Below are 26,032 nucleotides of genomic sequence, written 5' to 3'. Positions count from 1 at the left end.
AATTAAATAAGAATTGGGTAAATCATAAGGCAAACGTTGCTTGAAAATCAATTGGGAATCATTACACAGTGTCCAGCCTTTTTCACATTTAAGATAAACTGTGTAATGCCCAGAAGTTACAGTAGATCCTTCATGAAAAATTATTGCACTGTAACAAAAGTTTTTCCAGAAATTGATAATTGCTGTCCTGTAAACTTCTTTATTAAAGTTTCCAATTTTGAACCATCAGCTCTACAACGTTGCATCATTAAAATTACATACTGACCATATTTCTGTAAAAATAATGTGGAAAACATGTCTGATTTACATTCAGAACATTCCATGTTGTGATTGGCATCTTTAACTAATTTACTAAAAGTCACTGATTTACTTTGTGGTAATGGTAAAAATATGAACCTTTCTGAATCAACATTACTACTACATGTGTTCATACAGTTGTCACAGCAATGTTCCCATTTGTAAGAGACACCAAATAAGTTTTCTACTTCTACTCCTTCATCTTCTAGTACACTCAAAATATATATTAAGAATTCCTGTGCATCTTGCTGGACATTTTCTTTAAACTGTGTAGAACCACAACATACATCTAAAAGATTTCTAACATCAGAAGCACTTTCTATTTCAGTTTTATCAGTACTCAGCTTCTCAAAAAGGAGACTCAGCAGAGAACACAATCTTTTTCCATGACTTACTATTATCTGTTCTAGCAACTTTTCAAGATAACATACAACATTCAGCACTACATTTGCATAGCAGTTGACACCAGAGCTATTTTCAAAATGGCAACCATCAACCTCTTCAACACTGTCCTTTTTCTTTTTCCTTGCTATCACATCACTGTCCTTTTTTTTTTGTTCTGTTCATCCACATTACAGATATTCGCAAATCTCCTTTTCCGACAAACAACATGTTTTTCAATCACAGGATACTGACCTAAATGAGGAGCATAGGTTCTTCTTAATCTATTATACTCCTTTACACAGTTTGTATCAGCACTAACTTTTGAGTCATCAAAGTCTATCATAAATAAACCAGATAATGTTTTCACTCGTGACAAAGCAACATATGCCATACCTTCTTTGAACACAGTAGAACCAATGTTTACAAAAGCACTATCTACAGTCAATCCTTGAGACTTGTGAATAGTTACAGCATATGCTAGAGAAAACAGAAATTGCTTCCTACGCACATATAAGTCTTTCACAAGCATGAAACGAACTGAACAACGACAAATGTCTTTAACTTCTTCTATCTGATCAAATTTTATTTTTAAACATTCAATTCCTTCTTTTTTCTGATAATTAATAAAACCCACAACTCTTCCCATAGCTCCATTCACTAAACCTTTTTCTACATCCAAATTTCTCCTTAAAATCACTCGACAATTCATGCAAACATATAGATTTTTTTCTAATCCAGCTGTTTTGGAAATGTTCTTCTCTAGTGAATCCAATTTATTTTTCAGTTTTCCTGTTAATGTAAAAGTAATTCTTTCATGCTGAATTTTGTCCTCTGCTTCCATTTTCTTAATCTCTTCCTTTTCCAATTTCAAAAGTTCCTCATTGAATATTGCGCACTCACGTAGTGTTGGCATTAAGCAGATTACAGTATTTTTTTCTGCAATGTTCTGGTATATTTTCTCTGCAACTATTTCTTCATTTGGAAATAAATTATGTAGCAACCGACTCTGTAATGCTTTTTTGCCAACTTCTGCGAGTAGTCCAATTCTGATATCTTTCAGAATATTTGCATAATCTTCGTCGTGTGCTTGTCTCATTTTGGTAGTGAGTTCTTTTATTCTCAAAGAATGACCAAATATTCGCATTACCAATGCTTCCTAATGACTTCTTCGTGTCTTCATGTGTCACAGTATTAAACACTGGTTGTCCTTTAACTGGAGTGAGCTGTAAAAGATCTCCAAAAACTATGAAGTGTTTACCTCCAAATAACACGTCATAGTCTCTCTTAAGAATTTGTTGCATTCTTAAATGCACAAAGGCAAGCATTAAATTTGAAACCATGCTCACCTCATCAATAATGAGAACTTGCATCTTCTTCAACACTCTTGAAACTTCGAGGCATGCTTTTCCAGTTAGCTTGTGGTATTCTATTTTGTTCTCATGCTCCACTGGTAACATTAGCAAGCGATGTAAGGTAATTCCTTTTATGTTATAGGCTGCTAACCCAGTTGGAGCAGTTACCACACAAGACAAATTTGAAGCTGTTTTTTGCTGTAGGTAGCTTCTGATGACTTTTATTAAGAAACTTTTACCAGTTCCAGCTTGTCCACTCACATACATCCTGATTGGTTCAAATGATGTGCATGAGCACTCTTTCTTTTCATGTAGTAATCCATGATCAATTTTTTTGGTGACTTCTTCATAAATTTCTTTTTGTTCTTCATTCAGTTGTTGTTCCAGATTTAGTAAGTCGATTGAATCTTCCTGTGCTTGATTCATAGCCGTTTCTACTTCAGTCATGGCTACTGCAGCTTCATTTTCTATGATTGGTTGTCCTAGGGGATCTTGACTAAGTGTTCCTGAACTTTGGCTGTCTTGAGAACTGTCTCTAGCTACTTCAGCTGCAATTTTTGCTTCCTGTTCATTTTCTTCATTTAACATTTGGACATAAGTTGTGAAAGTACTGCATTCTATGCTGTCTTTGCTAGCATTAAAAGAATCTTCATAGCTTTGAAATTCTCCCAGTAGTTCGTCCTCTGAACGCCATGGTTTAAACAGCTGTAAAAGAGCCAAGTAGTAAAATTCCTTTTTGTCAGTAGTTTCGCAACTGAGCTTCCTGTGATTTATCAAACTTCCTTTTGTTTGCTTCACCAAACATCCTTCCTCACCAATGACTTTATATTTTCCATTGTTGATGTCTTCTGTGGCTTTCCGTGAAAAAATGTAGTTCTGCAGCACTTCATAGAGACACATGTTCTCAAGATGATGACTTCTCTTTGGGTAATATGTGTCCAACATGTTTGATTTCAAAATATCTGTACTTTCTGGGTCATTCTCGGCCAAATATTCAATTTCTCCAACAGATTTCAGTACCCGATTTCTCATTCCTGCAAGGCCTAAGCTTACCCAAATTATTCTTCTGGATTTCGAGTAAAGACTTGCAGATGATAATCTATCTGAGCATTCGTAGGATCCAATTTCTCGATGCGATAACATCTTTAAACTGAAACTGTACAGCTTCTTACTGACAGTCTTCTCGTGAGAAATCTCTTCCCACATTTCCTTCAATTCTGTTTTCTCAGATTTAGTGATGTAAGATGTCACATACCGAGCAACAGCAATAGAATTGTCTGCCACATACTGAATATCCATGTTAGCATTCCACATGGATAAAATGACTGGGTTGAAGTCATTTATAAATTTTGACTCTTCTTTTCTTTTTAGGTTGTAGGTATTTTTGGGAGATTTTCTGGTTATAGTATGTCGCGCAGCTGACATAAAACTGTTGACTCTTCCTTTTGAAAGAACAGGTCTAGGAAATCCAAATCGACACTTTGTGTAGAATTTATCTTTGGTCTTGTACTTCCGTCGACAGTATTTTCCACACCGATGACTTTGGAAACGTAAAACTTGTTCTTTTAACTTTTTCTCTTCTGTGCTTTTAGGTATAGCACATGTTGCATATTCTTCAATGAAAGATAACACTGCTTCATCAGTATCTGTTCCAAAGTTTGGGGCATCCTTGATCCACAACAGCATATGAATATGAGGAGCACCTCTTGCCTGGTACTCTTTTCTCCAAAAGAAATCCACTACTTCTCCAAGAGGTGGATTTTTTTTATTGCAGATGAAGGACATCATAGCCTCAAATCTATGATTGAAATATCTGCAAACATTAACTGGATCCAATGAGCACAGTTCTCCTGCTGTCTTGTATTCAATGTGTTTAATGATTGAATTTGCCTCTCGTAGAAAATCCAGTAAATCATCCCAAGCGTACTCGGCACAGCTTGCAACAGAGAAGCCTGGGTCAGTAAAAGAGTTATAGGACTACTCCCCTGTCTGGTGCTCCATGGCAGCCATCTTGGCTGGGGCATATATATATATATATATATATATATATATATATATATATATATATATATATATATATATATATATATTTTTTTTTTCTTTCTGGCACCTTCTTGTATTAACATATTATAGTAAAGTTTTGAGTAAAGACTGCAGACACGCATGACAGCCTGGACCTAATCATCGGCGCCGCTTCTAAATACAGGGATCTTGACCCTTCCCCGACCCATTTATTCATGCAAGCATCACCAAGGTGAGCAGTTAACATTAAAAAAGTTTATCCTGCCTCACCAACTATGTTTCCATCGGCATCATCACAGCACGCTCATACCTAGTAGACAGCTCATCACCTGACCCTAAATTGGCTACAGTTTAAGACAACACATTCGCCTCTACGGCCTGACCTCATAAGGATGAAAATCCGATAGACAACCATACTATCCTCTCCCTCACTAGTTATTTTCTGATAGCTGCTAGCCACTCATCCTCTTCCCTACCAGACACTCTGCGCCCTCCCCCGATACTGACACCCCCCTACTCCTGTTTTCTGCACGGTGAGCACCCCACCTCTATACACGACTGTCACTACTGATCCTCGAGTTGCCCACCCGAGCCAACATGGCAAATCCTGGCCTTTCCGCTACAGGGGCTAATTCTTACACTCTGCTCTACCCCCCCAACCTCTCCAAAACCGCCACTAAACACTTCAAACACTCCACCCTTAAAAGACACCCTGAGTCTTTGGTCTCTGACCTTCGCTATAGCGCGAACAACTGTATAATCACTAATGACCTCATTTTTTACTCTAGAAGGACTTCTGCTTGGCGCAAAACCTTTACCCTCCTCCTCAATGTATGCACAACAAAAAACATCCCATATGGCACTAAGCTAACAGTAGCACCGTCCCCCACACTGCGTGCTGACCTCACCATCACCCTTTACAAAAATGGCATTATCCTGATCCAAGCCTCAGCCAAAAACTTGGACAAATTTGCCGACCTGTTCACCCTCCTTCGTAACCACGCACATGACGCAGGCAGGGGAACCATGTCACGTCCCGACAAGCCCTCATCTAGCCTACCCAACGTAGCTAACCACTCACAAACTCCCCAAAGGTCTTCCAACACAGACCCCCTCACCCTCCCCAACATGGTGCCCGGCCTTACCCCTAGAATCTCCCCTAGACCCCTGATCCCCCCCCACTATCCCCCCACGTAGACTATGCCACTGATATGTCCCCAACGCCCGCTGACACCAGTCGGGTTTCCCCTCCAAGCCCGCAACTCATCCCACAGAGGAGCCCTAGTTCTGATCCTACGACCCATAACACAGGCCGCACTAGTCCTCCCCCCTTTTCTCCTTCTCATACTGACTTAACTGCCCCGGCACCATTGCCCTTCTGCCCTCTATCGCCCCCACTAGATAGGGACTTCCGCCCTCTATCGCCCCCACTAGATAGGGACATGGCCTCTCTGTTCTCCAGAGCTACCAAACTTACCCAGAACATTCACATCTCTATCTCGGAATTAACGAACCTCCTCCACCTCGCTGAACTTGCCCTAGCTAACCTCACGTCCCTGCCTGTCTGCACATCCCTGCACTTAACTGAGCACCCAAAACAGCCTCTTCCTCTAGTCTTGAGACAGCTTCGTCTCCGTAAACAACCTTGCCACCTCTCAGAGGAAGAATGCCTCCCTCTGGCCCTCTCCTACACCGCTTCTCCAACTCTAAGTCCACTTGACCTCACTGAAACTGAAATACTGGCCATCCTCCGAGATCATAACCCCACCACAGCTACCCCTCTTCCCTTTGACCGGAAGTCTGAACATCCCATCCGCTTGGTCACTATCAACCCCAACAGGCCAGCCACCGTCCACAACAGAGCTGTGATCATGAGCAATCTAGCACCTGTCCACCAGTCTGCCCAGACTCCCGAAATCCCACCAAAATCCTCCCTGTCAGGTCTCTTAATCAACTGCCGATCGGCAGCTAAGCATGCTGCTGATATTGCTGATCTCATCCTTTGCAAAAAACTCGACTTAGCAATCATGGCTCAATGATTCCTCATCCCCATACCTGGACCTCCTAGTCCCCCCTAACTACAACATCGCAAGACTGGATAGACAAGAAGGAGCCTAGCGCGCATCCAAGATGGTCGCGTGAGCACAGGGCTCCCCGGACCCTCGCTGCTCCTCGGAATTTATCCTGACAATATCCTGATTTGGTTTATGGAATCTGGGAGAGGACGACCAGCTGAGCACGTATCTCTTTTCAGGAATTTAATCGGACCCGGGAATCCTGAAATATCGTTGTTTGAATTTTTGGGACCCACCCGACGGAGGCGCCCGGGGCAAGGTGAGCCGTGGGGCCGTGTCGCAGTTGAACAACAACGGCTGTGGCGCGGTGCCAGGGGCCGCTTGGCCACTTTCGGTTTCACTTTCAGACCTCAGGGGGCTGGCCAGTGGAGCGATTGAGGTGGCGGGGTGTTTCCCTAAACTCTGCACAAAGCTTTGTCTCCACCTGCCACTAGAGTGCCTATCGCCCTGGGTCCCCCCGCACCGCCATATTGTGGCCTCGGGTGAGGCGTTGGTTTCCAGGGCCGGTATCCCAACTACTTTTGATCGGCGGTCCCCCTCGGAGTCCGTGGCCGCATGGGGGGCAAGGGGGGCCCCGAGGGGCGTAAGACTAAATCCTCCCTCCGTGGAGGATCGATCCAGACCAACAACATGGACCGCTACACTCAGGGCAGAGGCTCTCCTGGAACGGCCGGTCCCCCCTCAGACGTCGCCGGTGGTGGCACATCCGTCTCTTCGGAACTTTCCCTACAGGACATCATGGGCGCCATTGATGGCATCAGGGAGACCATCGCCACGCAATATGAGGCCCTGGCCCGCAAGATCGATACGGTGGCGATTGATGTCACCTTAATACGGGCGGACCTCTCCAAAACAAACGAGAGGGTTCAAACTCTCGATGCACGGACCTCCACCCTGGGTGCGGATGTGTCGGGCCTGCAGGCCGCGCTTGGCGACATCAAGGTGGTCAACGAGCAGATGGCCCGGCGGCTGGAGGACTTCGAGGGACGGGCCCGACGCAACAACATCCGTGTCATCGGCGTACCGGAGTCCACCGACGACCGCCCGGTTGACCTCCTGGTCGAGGAACTCATCCTCCAACAGCTGACCCCTGCGGGCTTGAGTAAATTTTTTGCCGTTGAACGGGCTCATCGAGTTCCGGGCGGGCGGCCACGGCCGGGGGCCCCCCCGAGGCCTATCGTGGCCAAATTGTTTTACTACAGAGACCGGGATGCGATTCTGCAGGCCTCGCGGGTCCATGGCCCGGTTCGACATGAGAACTCATCCATTAACTTTTATCCGGACTTTACTCAACTTGTCCAGAAGCAGCGGATGGGATTCCAGGGGGTGAAACGTCGTCTTCGTGAGCTGGGCTTAAAGTACTCTATGCTCTACCCTGCCAAACTCCGAGTGGAACATGATGATCGGACTGCCTTCTTTGACTCTCCTGTGGCCGTGAGTGACTGGTTGGACTCGCGGCCTGACAGAGGTGGCCGTCCCGGGCCCTCTGCGGGTGCCAACGGGGACGGGTCCCCTTTGGAGTGACTTTTGGTCCTTGATTTTGCCAATTTGCACTGCTCAGCTGGGTTGTACTTCTTTGGTTCAGTGTGTTTTGCTAGTATATGTATGGGGGGCGGGCGGGGACGGGTCCCTTTCCTCCTCCGGGGTCTTTTTGTAGACTGGGGTTAGTGGGGCGACAGGCACACTGCAATTTTGGGGGGTTTTTTGGCCCGCAGGGGTGCAGGGTGGGGGGAGTTGGGTGTTGGGGGGGGTGGGGGGGAAGGAGGGGTTGTTTAGTAGTGTGGTTTTTGTTTGCAGGGCGAGGTATTGATTTTCTTCCACTTTTGGGACTTGTGCTACTTGCGGGGGGACCTCTGATCTATTGGAGGGGATGGGGGGGGACGGGTTGAAGCTGATGTCTTGGAACGTCAATGGGTTGGGGGACCGTATCAAACGGGGTGTAGTTCTGCAGTATTTGCGTCGTCTGACTCCTGATGTGGTGTTTCTCCAGGAGACGCATTTGGTTGGTAATGTCTGCCATGCAATGAACAGGGGGGGATACCGCCTCGTGGCTCACTCCGGTTACACAACTGGCTCCAGGGGGGTGGGCATTCTCCTCCGATCCTCACTTCCGTTGGAGATCACGAGGGTGGTCTCAGATGACAGAGGGCGTTATGTTTGTCTGACTGGGAGGTGGGAGGGGCATCCCCTTGCCCTGGTCTCAATTTACGTCCCACCGGGCCTCCAGAACTCCACCTTCGCGGACTTGGGTCGAATGCTGCTTGAACTTCCGGATGGCCTTTTGCTTATGGGCGGGGATTTTAATTCGGTGGTCTCGGGTGACCTGGATCGTCACCCACCCAGGGCCCTCCCCGCTGCCCAGGCGTGGCTAGGTGGTCTGTTGGAGACCTTCGGCCTGGTGGATAGTTGGCGATTAATGCATCCGACCCAATGTCAATACACCTTTCACTCTGGGGCACATGGGAGTCTTTCTAGGTTAGACTATTTCCTTATGCCCGCGACGCAGGCGGGTCGAATTCGAGAGGTCAGGCACCTAGCGAGGGGTATCTCCGATCATTCCCCGCTGTGGCTTCTCTTTGACACCGAGTCGCGGTCTGCAGGGCGGATCGCTCCCATTAACCCGTGGTACCTGCGAGACCCCACGACCCGCGAGAGTCTGGTTAAGGCTATGGACCAATACTTTCTTGAAAACGAGGGGTCTGTGTTGTCTGCAATGTCCCTGTGGGAAGCCTTTAAAACTGTAATCCGCGGACACGCCCTCTCCCAGATAGTGGTGGCTAAGAAGCTCAGGAGTGAGGCGGTGGTGAAGCTGGAGACTGACATCTCGGGGCTGGAGTCGGCCTTGGAGGCGGGTGTCACTCCGGACGGGCTCCATGCCCTTAACCTGAAACAGTTTGAATACAGATCTCTTGTCACCGACGCTGCCAAAACTATGTATAGGGAGCAGCAGGGTCGGTTGTATGATGCCGGGGACAAGGCGGGAAAGCTGATTGCGTGGCTGGATAAGAAGGAGAGAGTGAATCGTGTGGTCCCGGAGTTGCGTGTCTCGGATGGAGTGTGTGTGAAGGAGCCTGGTGAGATTGTGGAATGTTTTGCCGACCACCTCCGGACTGTGTACTCCCCGGTGACTGATAGAGATGAGGAAGATTCTCGCCTTCTCCTGAGGGACATTGCTTTGCCTGGCCTTTCTGCCGAGGACCGTGAGCAGCTGGACGCTCCCTTGACGGTAGATGAAATCGCGACTGCGATTCGGTCCCTTCGCTCGGGCAAGGCCATGGGTCCCAACGGTCTACCTATCGAATTATATAAGTTGCGCCCGGATAAACTAGCGCCCTTCCTCCGTCGTATGTTTCAGGAGTCCCTTGAGGCCGGTTCCCTTCCGGTCGACCAGCGACTGGCCACGATAGTCGTGATCCCCAAGGACGGTAAGCCACGGGACCGCTGTGCCTCTTACAGGCCTATCTCACTGCTAAATGCAGAGCCTAAAATCCTGGCTAAAGTCCTTGCCAATCGTTTGTTGAGCGTCATCTGTGATCTGATTCATCCTGATCAATGCGGATTCATCCCACATCGCAACACCGCCCTCAACTTGAGGCGTCTCCATGGCGCCCTCGCCAGGGCGGAGTACCTCTCTGAACCGGCCGTGCTGGTTTCTTTAGATGCCACGATGGCCTTTGACACCATCGAGTGGCCATTCCTCTGGGCTGTTTTGACCAGATTCGGCTTTGGGGAGGGATTTCTTGGCTGGGTGAAGCTTCTCTACACGGGACCCATGGCTCAGGTGGTGGTTAATGGGCGGGTCTCTCGGCCCTTCGCTCTTGGTAGGGGTACGAGGCAGGGGTTCCCGTTGTCCCCTCTGCTCTTTGCTCTCGCCCTGGAGCCACTCGCCGCTTGGCTCCGCTGGGAGCCCTCGATCAGGGGGATCCGGTGGGCCCCGGGCTTTGAGGATCGGGTCTCGTTATATGCTGACGATATCCTCCTGTATCTTACCTCGCCGCGACAGTCGCTTAACGTTCTCTTCGATGTTCTGACTTCCTACGGGAGAAATTCGGGTCTCACGATTAACTGGTCTAAATCCTGTGTCTATCCTATCTCCGGTGGCCCCCCTCTCCTGCCGCCTCGGCTTCCGATCCAAATATCTCTGTCCGGCTTTAAATACCTGGGGATACACATCTCGTTGGACCCGGTAGCTCGCTATGAGCACAATCTCCTGCTTCCACTTCGACGTTTGAGGGAAGACACGGCTCGGTGGTGTAGGCTGCCCCTGTCCCCACTGGGTCGAGCCGCATTGTTTAAAATGATGTCCCTTCCCAGGTTCCTCTATGCACTTCAGAACTCCTTCGACATCATTCCAGTAGCCTACTTTCGGGAAGTGGAGAGTCTGCAGGGGAGACTGGTGTGGGACGGGCGGGCGCGTATTGCCCTGGCCAAACTTACTCTCCCCTGGTATGACGGGGGCATTGCGCTTCCCGACATTCGCAGGTATTATTGGGCCTCGCAGCTATCAGCCATCAACCACGCCACGTATGCGCCTGGCTTGAATCCGGCGTATGAGATGGATAAATTCCTGCTTCCCGGCGGTAACTATAACAGGGCGCTTTACTCCCGCTCGGCTGGACGGACCCTGACGGGCCCCACTAAGATCGCGGTACGGATTTGGAAGGCGGCCAATGTAGCCATGGGCTGGAGTGAGAGACTAACATGCGCTACTCCTTTATTTGCCTCCGACCGACTGGGAAGCCTCTGGACAACGAAGGGGTTTGACCGTTGGGACACGATTGGCATCAGTAGAGTGGGAGACTTATGGATGAAGGGCGCGGTGAAGACCTTCGCGGCGCTCCAGAGCGAATACGAACTCACGGAAAAGGAGTTCTTCCGATACGCCCAGGTTCGGCACGCCCTGCTCTCTGTCTTTGGGGAGGGGACCAAGATCCCGGCCTCTTCGCCCCTCGAGGACCGCATACTTGATGGTCATGTTCCCGACAGTACTATCTCCTTAATTTATAAAAAACTCATTAACAATCGGGCCGACCTATTGGTGCGCCTTCGGGAGACGTGGACGGGGGACGGGGTGGAATTAGACGACGAGGACTGGCAGTCCGCACTATCATCCCCCAAGGAAGTTGCCATTCCAGCCCGCCTCCGCCTGGTTCAGCTAAAGATTCTCCACCGGGTGTATGTTACGGGCCCCCGTCTGGTCTCGATGGGATTCTCGGAGGATGGGCTCTGCAGGCGGGGGTGTGGGCTCAGTGCCACCTTTCTCCATATCCTGTGGGAGTGCCGGGAGGTGGCGGAATACTGGCGTCGGGTTCATGGGGTCATGGGGCAAGTCACCGGGGTGGAGCTGCTGCCGGAGGTGCGTCGCTGTGTCTTGAATGTGTGGGAGCCCAATGATTACAACGCGGCGCAGACTCGGTGGGCGGCCCTGGGCTACATGATTGCCAAGAGGGATATAGCGCAGCTTTGGGGCTCCCAGCGGCCACCCACCGTGTCAGTATGGAAGGAAAACATGGACTGGTGTATGTTCAGGGAGAAGACTGTATATGTGGCCCGCGGTAAGCCCGGGGCATGGGGTAGAATTTGGGGGCAATGGAACGTATATCGTGGGGGTATCTGTACGCCCCCCCTAGTGGACACCGATATTGCTTTGTCCCCCTGACCCTTGATGGTTCCTCGTAACTGATTGTATAATCGCATATATGGATGTTCCTTTCCCGTTACCCCCCCCCCGATCTTTCAATACTCCCTCCTGTCGATAGCTAATTGAAGCCTTGGAGTAAAAGTCCCCCGGATGTAGCCTGACCCACGTTTTCTGCCTGTATGCCTCGCCTTTTGTTTTTTGTTGTTATTTATGTTAAATGTATGTCTCCTGCTTCTCTCGAGCTATCCTGAGCCATTTACGGGGCTGGGCCCCAGGTGTCGCCTACTGCTTTAACTAATGTACGATCATTTCTGAATCTAGCGGCCGGCCCTGGTGGTTGTAGGCCCATGCTTGTATCTGATTTATTGTTTCAATAAAAATTTTGGAAAAAAAAAAAAAAAAAAAAAAAAGACTGGATAGACAATCTAACAAGAAAGGAGGAGGCATCGCCTGCATCTACAGCTCCAACCTCCGCGTCACCGAACTTCTGGCGGACTCTACCGAATCCTGCGAATACCTCGCTCTCGCTATTTGCAACAACTCCACCCTACTATGTAATCTTCACATCTTTTACCACCCCCCAGGTACGAACGACTCTTTCACCGACCACCTCATGGAAATCATCTCAGCTAAGACTCCCACCAACTCCAAAGATATCTTCTTAGGCGATTTTAACCTACACTGGAACGATCCCAAGGACCCACATGTCAACGCCATCAAAGACCTCCTGGCAGATCAAGCCCTGACCCAGGCCTGCTCACTACCTACTCATTCAAAAGGGGCAACCCTTGACTGGATCATCTCCAAAGAATCATCTGTCCAGCTCATCTCTATTGACCCATGCGACTGGTCTGACCACCACGCCATCACCTTCCATCTACCTGGCACCATCAAGACAAAAGCCCCGCAACCAACGATTCCTAAACGCTGGATCAGAGACACCAAGAACTTGGACCGAAATGAACTGGTGGCCCGCTGTAAATCCAACCTCCCACCCCCTTCGCATCTCTCATCAGTCAGTGACCTCTATGATCACTACTCTGCGACCATCTCAAACATCCTGGACGATCTAGCCCCACTAAAACTGAAAAGAACCCAAATCAAAGACAGAAACCCCTGGTTCACGGGTTCCCTTAACGACGAGAGGAGAGCCCTCCGGCAAGCTGAAAGAGCCTGGAGGCAACACCCCTCTACTGCACACCTACAACTCCTCCGCCAGGCCAGAAATACCTACAACAGGAACATTCTCAACTCAAAAAAAGACTTCTTCAGAACCGAACTTGAGAAAGCTAAGAACAGACCCCACAAGCTCTTCGAATTGGTCAAACACCAATCTAACAAACTGGCCAAATCTTCTAAAGAAACCCCCAAATCTCTTATATCCTCTGAAGAATTCTCCTCTTCCTTCACTGACAAAATCTTGGCCCTTGGAAACGAACTCAACACCATCACATACCCCCAACCCCCACCTGACCCGTCTCCTCCCACATCGACACTCACACAGGCCACTCCCAAAAATCACGCTCACTGGTCCATCTTCAAAGACTATGATGAAGACTCCATCTCCAAAATCCTCTCTACCTTAAAACCGAACAACCATTTCAATGACCCGCTCCCTGCCAACTGTCTTACGGTCGTCGCCCAATCCATTATTCCCAGCTGGACTTCAATAATCAATGCCTCCCTTCAGCAGGGAATGATGCCAGACTCTCTAAAAGCCGGCCAAGTCCTCCCCATCCTGAAAAAGCCATCGCTGGACCCAGCCTCCCCAGACAACTTCAGGCCCATCTCCAACATCCCCCTCTTAGCCAAAGTGTTGGAGAAATGTGTGCAACAGCAGCTTAGTCACCACATCAACAACTTCCACCTCCTTGATGACTTTCAATCCGGATTTAGACCTGGGCACAGCACAGAAACCACCATGCTTCACATAGTCGATGATGCCCTCCAAGCCCTCGACCAAGGCAAAACTTGTCTCCTAATCCTCCTGGACTTATCCTCGGCCTTCGACACAGTCAACCATGAAAAATTACTCGAACGCCTCAAACTCAGAATGGGCTTAGATGGCACTGTTCTAGATTGGTTTAGTTCCTTCCTCCATAACCGGTCACAGAGATTCCTGATTGATGGCAACCTTTCATCACCATCGCCGGTCACAGTTGGAGTCCCCCAAGGATCAACCCTGTCCCCCACCCTCTTCAACCTCTACCTAGAACCGCTTACCGAAGTATTGCGCGCAGCTAACATCTCCTATCATATGTATGCCGATGACACCCAGATCTACATCAAAACCTCTTCTCTCGAAGAGATTATCTCCCTGAACGAAGCCCTGATACTCACCGTACAATGGCTCGCATCCAACCAACTTAAACTCAATGCAAAGAAAACAGAATTTCTCCTGATCTCCCCTCCCAATGCCAACTTAGAGATTCAATCATGGATCAAGGCTATTACAGCCTTAAATTGCCCACCGACCATTGTGAATTCGGCTAAATCCCTGGGCATTACCCTTGACACAAACCTTAACATGAGGGACCACATAAATTCTATGGCTAAAACAGCCAGATTCCATCTGAGCTACCTTAGGAAATTGAAACCCTTCCTTGATGCCCCCGACCTAAAAATGGCAGTTCAAGCACTCGTCATCTCCAGACTGGAATATGGCTGCTCAACCCTCTCGGGCTTACCCAAGATCTCCCTGGCACCTCTAAAAGCCTGCCTCAACGTGGCTGCCAGACTACTGACTGGCACTAGGAAATACGATCATATTTCCCCACACCTGAAAGCTCTCAACTGGCTTCCCTTGGAGGCAAGAATACAGCTCAAACTAGCATGCATCACGCACAAAGCTTTACACTCTAACTCCCCCGCATATCTGACACAGAAACTCACGATCTCCGGAGGAACCAGAAACTCCAGATCCGCCAGGGATTTCCTGCTCCAACCTGCACGTTTTCGGAAAAAAAAAACGTACAATCGGGCCTTCTCAGGGGCTGCTCCACGAATATGGAACTCTCTCCCACCCCACATCAGAAGAATCCCCTCACTGTCTCACTTCAAAAAGGATGCCCAAATCTTCCTTATGGGCAAATTTCTCGTCTAACACTACCTCAACTACTTCTTTGGCATAGCCTATGACGGCCCACTACCTCCCCCCTAACTACCGGGTCTCCCGAAACACCTGAATCTTGGGACCGGGTCAGAATTATTGAAAATGTAATCTGTAAATATGGTTTGTCGCTCTTTGTAATCGGTTATGTAATATGTAAATACATGCTTTGTGTATATATATTCCTGCACTATACCGCTACTTGAGCTGTAACTGGTCGACTCTAAATCTGTCTGTATATTGCTTTGCTCCCCTGTAAAGCGCTCTGATACCCTAACGGGTCAAGTTCGCGCTCTATAAAACACATAAATAAATAAATAAATAAATAAATAAATAAATAAATAGCTTAGGGTTAGAAACCATGTAGGAGTTCCTAAATTCCGTAACATGCATTTTAATTCACCATGGCGTCGGTACCAATATTCATTTGTCCCACGCTGATAAGCCATCAGATTGATCAGTTGTGTTTCCAAATGATCATCTCGGTGCTGCACTTTCTCCATAAAATCCTTAGCAGACACATTTTGTAAATGTACTCCACTTTTTAAAATGTGATTTACTGCATAAGATAATGCAGACAAGTCGCTTTCAAATAAAAGATGGAACAAATAAGGAATACTTTGACGAAATCTTGGATCTTCTGCATATAATCTTGTAGTCCGATACTTAGAAGCAGGAATCTGTTCTGGGCGTTCATCGTATCGTCCACCTTTTCCTGTAGGAAACAGCTGAGGAAAACATCGAGCTTCCAAGCTCTTCTCCCATACACTCACGGGAGTTCCTTTTGCTTTCTTCATCTGAAACAGATCAATAGTATCTCCCATAACTTCTTTTGAATGAAGAGGATGTCTGCTAAAATGTTCATAAATTTCTTCTTCCTTTGACTTGTCCACTTTTTCAATTTGACCAGTTGGTGTTTCTGTGTCTTCTTGTAAATCTTCTTCTTCTTCATCTATATAAATTGATTCATACCATTTATTATTTTTTTTCAAATACAAATTTGCTCTTTGTACTTTTCGTACATCCACCAGCTCCTGCCAAATCTTCTTATTCTTTGTAGGTACACCATTAACCAGAATTACTAATGGTTCAGTTTCCAAAGTATCTGCATCAATAGTTTCCATATTTTTTTTCAAATCCAACGGCAAATACACCACTCTTCCTTTTAAACCTCTCAGTAAATCAGAAGGAGGTAATTTACCAGTTTTGGGCTCCATACGTACTATGGTCTGGAACAGATGAACACATTGAATGAGTATAGACTCATATGTATTTAATTCAGAAAGTTCGGCAGGAATAGCATCCAATTCTAAATTATTATGTACAGCTCTGGTCGGCATTCTATTTTCTTCTAACTTGTTATAACAGTAATTACAAATACGCTGATCTTCACCCAATTCAAAACAATTTTCAAGAAATATATATGTTGCAAAATCCTTCCACTTATAATTATCTTCATTTTCACTTTTTTTATACAGATCAACATTCCTTGTTTGAATTTTATAATGACTTCTGCGGCAACAAATACAAGTAATATTTGGTCTTTCATTAGAGGTGATAGTACATTTTGTCATTTCATCCTCAAAATTTTTAGTAATAATGAGTTCTACATTCTGTTCCTCATTTTCCTCATTTACTGTGTCCTTTTCTGCACTTTCTTGTTCTGGACCAAAGTAACAAAACTGAATCTCATCAGTAACCTTCACTACATCTGATACAGATCCACGGAACAGAGAATTATTCAACTCATTCAACTTTACTGCTGGACTTTTAGCAAAATACAATGTTCTCACAAACGTTCTCATTTCAGTATGATGAACAGCCAACATCCTAAAATGATGAAAAACACTTTTACACACTTTTCTAGATAGACAAGCCAGAGAATGTCCCTGCAAACCAGTATTTTCTCTCACTCTGCATGGATCTAGTGTTTGAAGCACCTTCATCTTCTGTTTTACACTCTTTTTACTATATTCTCTTAGAAAGTCACGTAATTTATCAATAGATTCCTGACGCACAGTACAAATACTACTACAGTTCCAAGTGTACACTGGGGCTTTTGGACGTCTCCCCATAGCCTCAGCAGCCATTACTTCTTCCTCATTTCTTGGGACCATTTTCTCTTTTTCCATCACACAACCATCCTTAACTTCATATGCTCTACCATTGGTGTCAACTGCATGCAACAAACTATTACTTTGAAGATAACTCTCTTCATTAAAAAATGGTTCAGTACTTGAACTGTGTTTCCATTCTCCCAAGAACACTTTACAAAAGTTACTTTTTTTCACTTCTCTTTTCCTTTTGCTTTGTGACTTCATTGCATTCACTAATTTATCTAATCTACGCATCCTATTCAAAATTAGAATAAAAAGTTTTCTTTTTATTTCCAAAGCCTTATTTACAATATTTTCTATAAAGAAAATGTTCTTAATAAATTTTGTTTTTTTCTTATATTTTTTCACATCCTTTAGCAAATTTAACATCACTCTTCTATGAAACATTTTTCGACGAATGTTTTTAAAATCTAATTTTCGTGTTAAATCAGTTTGACATACTTCTGATTGTACATTAGCTTTTTTTTGCTGTTGACTGTGTTGTTGCTTTGTACATAAAACACTGTTTGTTTTACAGTTATTTTTGCCATTTTTTTGTTTTTTGAAAATCTTTTTAAAGAAATCTCTGCTCTGCTTACCAGTAGACTTTTTCTTTTTGCCATCACCAGCTTCTCCTCCTATTTTGTTTTCCCAGTTTTGTCCAGATATACTTGTTGTTGCTTTTCTTTCCTCTTTCTTGTCCTTAAAGGCATTTTTTTTTGTTTTTCACTGTTGCTCAGCAATACCTGCAAGGAACTTAAAAAAAATCCTTTTTGTAATTATAATTCATTAAAATATTTTTTTTTACTTTTCATTAATTTCAAATGTTTTTCCATTTGTCTCTCATTTGTGATTTACTAATTTGTGCACAGTGCTAACCACCACAGTTGAAAAAAAACAAGCTGCCCCTTTCCTGCAAGTGCATGTTTTACAGAACAACTGCAACACAAATTATATCTGTGGCCACAATTCCTGTGCGCACACAGCCTCATGGTGTGTTTCTAAGCAGAAAACAGAATTTGATTTGCAAATTCAAAGTACATTTACTACTCTGGTAGATCAAGTGATAATTGCTGTTACAGCCTTACACATTTTCCTTGTAGATCACAGAGGCAGAAAAGAGCACATTTCCTAACAGCTACTTCATACCATAAGTATCTGCAACCTGGGTGAGTGTTTACAGTAGAGCAAAGAAAATGAGGCCTTGGTGACGTTGAATGTGTTTGCATTACACACAGTCCTGAGTAGTACGCATGGGAGTGTTGGAGAAGCTGCTGCGTGTGTCCCAAGAGTGTGTTTCTGCAGACTATGTATTGTCAGCTGCAAGAGACATGAGCAAGGAGATTTCCAGAACTGCATGAAGACTGCAGGGATGTACGTAACAGTGCATGTGTGCTAAGGGATAATTTGTGTAAACACAACAGGCTGCCCCTTTCCTGGGACTGCAATTCTTACTGAACAACAACTTCACAAACTAAATCTCTGCCCACAATTCCTGTGCGCACACAGACTCATGCTATGTTTTTTGGAACAAAACAGTGTCCCTGAATAGTACCAAATTACTGTTACTGCCTGACACATTTCCCTTATCATTTACAGAAGCAGAAAACAGCACATGTCCTAACAGCTCCTTAAGACCATGACCATGTGTTACAGGGTGAGTGATTAGACTAGATCAATTTAAATGAGGCCTTGGTGACGTTGAATGTGTTTGCATTACACAGTGCTATCTGAAACAGCACACAGAGCTGAGTACTACACATGAGAGTGTTGGAGAAGCTGCTGCGTGTGTGCCAAGAGTGTGTTTCTGAAGACTGTGTATTGTCTGGTACAAGACAGATGAGCAAAGAGACTTCCAGAACTGCATGAAGACTGCAGGGATATATGTAACAGTGCATGTGTGCTAAGGGATAATTTGTGTAAACACAACAGGCTGCCCCTTTCCTGGGACTGCATTTCTTACTGAACAACATCTTCACAAATTAAATCTCTGCCCACAATTCGTGTGCGCACACAGACTCATGCCATCATTTTACGCACATAACACCGGCTGCCCCTTTCCTGGGACTGCATTTCTTACTGAACAACAAATTCATACATTAAATCTCTGCCCACAATTCCTGTGTGCACACAGAGTCATGCCATCATTTTAGGCACATAACACAGGCTGCCCCTTTCCTGGGACTGCATTTCTTACTGAACAACATCTTCACAAATTAAATCTCTGCCCACAATTCCTGTGTGCACACAGAGTCATGCCATAATTTTAGGCACATAACACAGGCTGCCCCTTTCCTGGGACTGCATTTCTTACTGAACAACATCTTCACAAATTAAATCTCTGCCCACAATTCCTGTGCGCACACAGACTCATGCTATGTTTTTTGGAACAAAACAGTGTCCCTGAATAGTACCAAATTACTGTTACTGCTTGACACATTTCCCATATCATTTACAGAAGCAGAAAACAGCACATGTCCTAACAGCTCCTTAACACCATGACCATGTGTTACAGGGTGAGTGATTAGACTAGATCAATTTAAATGAGGCCTTGGTGACGTTGAATGTGTTTGCATTACACATTGCTATCTGAAACAGCACACAGAGCTGAGTACTAAACATGAGAGTGTTGGAGAAGCTGCTGCGTGTGTGCCAAGAGTGTGTTTCTGAAGACTGTGTATTGTCTGGTGCAAGACAGATGAGCAAAGAGACTTCCATAACTGCATGAAGACTGCAGGGATGTATGTAACAGTGCATGTGTGCTAAGGGATAATTTGTGTAAACACAACAGGCTGCCCCTTTCCTGGGACTGCATTTCTTAGTGAACAACAAATTCATACATTAAATCTCTGCCCACAATTCCTGTGTGCACACAGAGTCATGCCATCATTTTAGGCACATAACACAGGCTGCCCCTTTCCTGGGACTGCATTTCTTACTGAACAACATCTTCACAAATTAAATCTCTGCCCACAATTCCTGTGTGCACACAGAGTCATGCCATAATTTTAGGCACATAACACAGGCTGCCCCTTTCCTGGGACTGCATTTCTTACTGAACAACATCTTCACAAATTAAATCTCTGCCCACAATTCCTGTGCGCACACAGACTCATGCTATGTTTTTTGGAACAAAACAGTGTCCCTGAATAGTACCAAATTACTGTTACTGCTTGACACATTTCCCATATCATTTACAGAAGCAGAAAACAGCACATGTCCTAACAGCTCCTTAACACCATGACCATGTGTTACAGGGTGAGTGATTAGACTAGATCAATTTAAATGAGGCCTTGGTGACGTTGAATGTGTTTGCATTACACATTGCTATCTGAAACAGCACACAGAGCTGAGTACTAAACATGAGAGTGTTGGAGAAGCTGCTGCGTGTGTGCCAAGACTGTGTTTCTGAAGACTGTGTATTGTCTGGTGCAAGACAGATGAGCAAAGAGACTTCCATAACTGCATGAAGACTGCAGGGATGTATGTAACAGTGCATGTGTGCTAAGGGATAATTTGTGTAAACACAACAGGCTGCCCCTTTCCTGGGACTGCATTTCTTAGTGAACAACATCTTCACAAATTAAATCTCTGCCCACAATTCCTGTGCGCACACAGACTCATGCCATCATTTTACGCACATAACACCGGCTGCCCCTATCCTGGGACTGCATTTCTTACTGAACAACAACTTCATAAATTAAATCTCTGCCCACAATTCCTGTGTGCACACAGAGTCATGCCATCATTTTAGGCACATAACACAGGCTGCCCCTTTCCTGGGACTGCATTTCTTACTGAACAACATCTTCACAAATTAAATCTCTGCCCACAATTCCTGTATGCACACAGAGTCATACCATCATTTTAAGCACATAACACAGGCTGCCCCTTTCCTGGGACTGCCTTTCTTACTGAACAACAACTTCACAAATTAAATCTCAGACAACAATTCCTATATGCACACAGACTCATGCTGTGTTGGTAGGCACAAAACCCAGGCTGCCCCTTTCCTGGGTCATCAATTCTTACAGAACTAATGCTTTTTTCAAATGTGCTGCCATTTTCCTCTCTTTTCTTTCAAAGTGATTTCTGCTACATCCTAACCATCACAATTTAAAAGAAGCTGTCCTTTTCTTTCTACTGCAAGTCTTACTTTTCAACAGCAACACAAATTAAATCTCTGTCAACACTTCGTCTCTGCACACAGACTCATGGTTTGAGGGTAGGCACAAAACAGTATTCCTCATTGTTACCAGTACACATTAACTTATGGTGAAAACATACTCCATAATATTTTACATAGTCAAGACAGTTAAATATCTCCCAAAACAGAAAATGTAAATCACAACTTTAAACAAATAATCACAATTCTTTTTTTTTATATCTAAATTAACCACAAACACCCCCTCTCAAACTCATATCTCACCTTTAAAATTAGTTCTTTGGGAAAGAAATGTGGCAGTCACACAGCAGTTTATCAGACCAGAATCTCTGAGCTGAACACCTCTCTCCTCTCAGCAGAACCAGTTAATGGCACAGTTTCCCTCTCTTTTTTCACACATATAGATGTTAATTTCAAATCTCAGTGCTTCCCACTTTTTTTCAAAAGAAATCACACATTTCTATTGGTTGAAAACTTCAACCCCTTTCCAAATGTACCCTTCCCCCAACTTGACTTCTGCCTGCTACCATAGCAACAGGTCATGGAACACAGGTGTGAGCAGAGAGGTCAGAAGTTCAGCAGACAATGTTTCATTTCCAAAGAGCAAGAGTGCTTGACTTTTCAAACCTAACAGCAAATCCAAACTAATGTTCTTTGTTCACACATTTTTCTGAACCAATACAAAACATGCTTTTTAAAATTTAAACATACAGCCTAGTTTTTAGTGTAGAATGGTTTGAAACAGCCAATGAGTTCTTTTTATTAAAAAAAGTATGTGTGCTCCCATTTTTCAACTGTCTTTCATTTCTTTTTGCCTTTCTACTGAAAGACACCTCCTGAGTGCATCCAGATCTCCTTTGAAGATGTTCACAGTGTGGATTGTAGGTCACAGCTATGTCTTCTGGAGTGAAAAATTTGCAGAAAAAAGAGGTATGGTGAGAGACCTTGCTTTGCCAAATGTAGACATTAAATGGATTGGTCAGAGTGGATTAAAGTGGCACCAATTAAAGCCTTTGGTGAAAACCTTTCTACATCTCCCACAGCCTAACCTTATTATTGTGCACTGTGGTGGAAATGACCTAGGCACTTTAACTGGGGTAGGTCTGGAAATGCTTATTAAGGACACCTTTGTGCAATTGATGTCGCTTTTTCCACAAACTGCCTTCGTATATTCTAACATATGCCAAAGGCAAAAGTGGAACTGGTCCAACCAATTTTGTCCGCAGATTGACAAAGCAAGGAAGCACGTCAACAAATCTATTTCTGCTTTCCTCAGAGACTATGGTATGGGTTCTATATACCACAACAACTTGCGTTACAACATGCAAGACATTTATAGAGGAGATGCTGTACACTTCACTGATGAAGGCAACAGAGTCTTCCTCTTGAACTTTAGACTCTGCATCGGTACTTACTTGTAGGTACCAAAAAACACACAATAAACACAAGGGCTCTTTTTAGAGCCACCTTATATCTTTTCACTTAATTGCACATTTTTATTATTTAAAAAAAAAAAAAAAAATCGGGTGCGCGCTGTGTGCGCGCACTCGGCGATGTTTTTTTTCAAAATATAAATCTTTTTTTTTGCCCTACAAGGTCCTACTGTGACCCCCTTACAATGCCTAGTGGGTCAATATCTCCCCACTCTGCCCCCTTTTCAAGTTCTCCCCCTTTGTTTATCACCCCCTCTTTATGCGAGAGACAAAATGGCGGCCGTCGCTTCCTGATTTCCACCGATTCGAATGTTTACTGACATCTAACAACCAATCAGAAGTGCGCTCGCGCACGGCAAGGTGCGCGCACAGGACTTGCTCAGTGCGTGCACGGTACGCGCGTACAGATATATATATTGATTTAAATGCTATTTTCTCAGGAAATACTGAACAGATTTACACCAAACCTGCAAAAGGCACTTCATGGACCTTATGGCTACCTCTCTGCCAAATTTCACATAATTCTGTTCAGCCGTTCGGGCTGTAGCTGCGACTAAAGTCCCTATGGAAAAATGCATGGGGAAAACATGTTTTGGGACCCCCCCTTTTTCTCGGCCCCCGCTTGACGAATCCCCCCGAAACTTTCAGGGTAGGAGCTGAGCGGAGCGCCCCATAAGTTTTGAAAATTTTGCGAGGATTCGTCAACCGGTGCCAAAGTTATTCAAAATAGAATTTTGAGATTTCCTATGGAAACACGGTCCTAACTATAACTACCTACTGGCGACCGCCAGTAGGTAATGTGTGTGTATATATATATATATGTGTCCAGTTGAAGGCAGGAGCCGAAACGCATTGACCGTCCATGCTTTGCACAATGGTGCACTAATAAAAGCCCTTGTTTGGTCAATTACCTGTGGATTCTTTGCTCCGTGGTGCTGTGGAACTCTTGCCGTGTGGAGGTGTGGAGTTTTTGGGGAAAATATATATGTGTATGTACTTGTGTATATATATATCTATATTTGTTTATGTATGCATGCTTTACATCTTCCCACTGCTTGTTATGCGCCTATGCACGTTTTCATTGTTCTTTATCCACTCTCTGCTTATCTCTTCTTTATCTGTGGACTGTGTTTATGCTCTCAATGTGTGCACCCTTTCCATGCCCCTTGACTCTGCAGTATCTGAAGTCCTTTATCTATGTACTCCTTGCCTAACAAAAAAGCATGTACTATGCGCATCTGCTATATCTGTGCACTGCATATTCTTGGCCCTCTGAATCTCCACTTTTTGAATGTATCTTACCTGCGCTTTATCTAGGCACTGCTTACATTACCCGTTACAGATGGACTGCTTGAATGGCACATAGATGTGCACTGCTTGCATGTTCTGTGTATTTTGCACACCCTCGATCTATGCACAGCTTCTATGTATTACGTGAAGACATCATTCTATCCTTAATATGTACACACTGCCATTACGGGCCCAGCATCTTATGCACTCGTTGCTTGCCTTGACTGCGCTTCTTCAATGCCTTTCAACTATGTACTCATTGCCCAGGGTAGCTGCACTTTTTGTGTGTTTCCTGTGCTTGAACATTGCTTGAAGGCATTCTATGTATGCACCACATACATTCCTTTGTCCCTGCAGTGCCTCTGCACTACAGCAAGTGCTTCATTCACCTTGCACTTCCTGTAGCTCTTTATCTGTGTGCCTTATGTGCTGTACATATATACTGCATATCTCTCCCGTATCTCTGAATTTATGGTCTATACCTATGCACAGTGTGTCTGACCTGTTTCTATGCACTGCTTCTTTGTTCTACACCCCACACATTCAATCTCCTCATGCCTTGCACCAGTGTGTAAATAGAGGGTCACACTTCCCTTAGCTTTTTCTTCATTCTGGGAAAGAGCGACCCTCTCCAAGCACAACAAGACTGAGAAGCTTCTCTACAGAACGTCTGGATGTGAGATAAACACTTTGTAAAAAGATGATGAAGATGTTCACAGGAAGGTGGTACCTTCAGAGAGAAACTGCATTAAAAACTGTATACCAAGTGTTCAGGTACACTAGCAAAAACAAAACATTTAACAACAAAAAAATACAAGAGTAGAACAAGCAGAATAAGGCACTGAGGTACAAGGGGGTGTAGAATGTGAAGAATATGGAACAACAAGAGTTGAGACTCTAGGAACTGAGGGGCATATTTACAAGCCCCTATTGCCACAGAAATGTCACTTTTAACGACGTTCCTGTGGCGATAGGGGCCTTGCCTTATTTACAAGGCGGCCTGAGGCCACTTAATGTGGCTCTACACCGCCTTGTAAATAAGGCCCCTTTTCACGCTATACTTAACATCAAAGGAGTGGACAAGGGGCGCTTCGGTGGGCGTTCTTCCGCAATACCCATTGATTTTGACGATGCCCTCCCTATTTACAAGGGTGGTGTAAATAGGAGGCAGCCCCAAAATTAAGATCGGGGAAAACCTGTTCTTAACATGGGGAAACGAGGAGAAATACTTTATTTCTCTTTGTTTTTGCTGTTTCTATGTGTGCTGCATTGTGCAGTACATATGGAAACACCAAATCGCCATGAATGATTGTTTGAGTGCAGGAAGGTGTCCCTTCCTGCAATAAACAATCAGCAAAAAAATGACGATTTACAACTTCTATGTGTGCTGCACAATGCAACACACATAGAAGTTTAAAATAGCCATTTGTGATTGTTTATGCGCTTGGGAAAATGCAGGGATGTGCCGTATCTCTGTAAATACGGCTCTTTGTGCCTAATGCCATGCTCCACTATTCCATTGTAAATAGGCCCCCGAGTTTTAACCCCCCTTGTATAGCACCACTACTGATGACATCCTTGGTAACCTGGAAATACTTCCCGACCATCTTGAATTGGGATAAGCCCAGGGAAAATAATGTCTTTGCATGTTTCATGGTCCTCCATTCAACTGGAGCTGCTATAGGGCAAGCCTTTCCCTTGCCAATCCTCACACGCGAACAAAGGATGGACTCCTACTCCTATTAAGATGGCCAGGACCCACTAACGTGAAGACAGGGAAAGCCTGTGGTAAGAGCATATGTGCCCCATATGGTAAAAACTTCTTTTTTCTTCCTTCCATGGCCTCAAATGGAACAATGGAGAACTTTTGCTTTGTGCAGATGTTCTCAGCCCTGCATCTGTGTCCTTGAGGCTGTGGTGTAACTCTGTGCACTACTTGTAGGTGCTATAACTATGTGGTGCCTGCATTCCCTACAGCTGCATGTGCAGTGTGCCCTTTATCTATAGACTTCAGCCCCACACAAGGTAGGGTCTGTCCTCACTGTATGGCTGCACTGATTCTGTGCCCTACTCAAATATCCAATCTTCTGCGTTGCGTCTGTGCACTGCTTGTGTGTGCTGTGGTGGTGTGCTGCTTGCATACCGTGCACCTATGCACTTTGTTCCTG

This window comes from Triturus cristatus, chromosome 6, assembly GCF_964204655.1.
Source record: "Triturus cristatus chromosome 6, aTriCri1.1, whole genome shotgun sequence".
NCBI lineage: Eukaryota > Metazoa > Chordata > Amphibia > Caudata > Salamandridae > Triturus > Triturus cristatus.
This window is presented reverse-complemented; position numbering follows the sequence as displayed.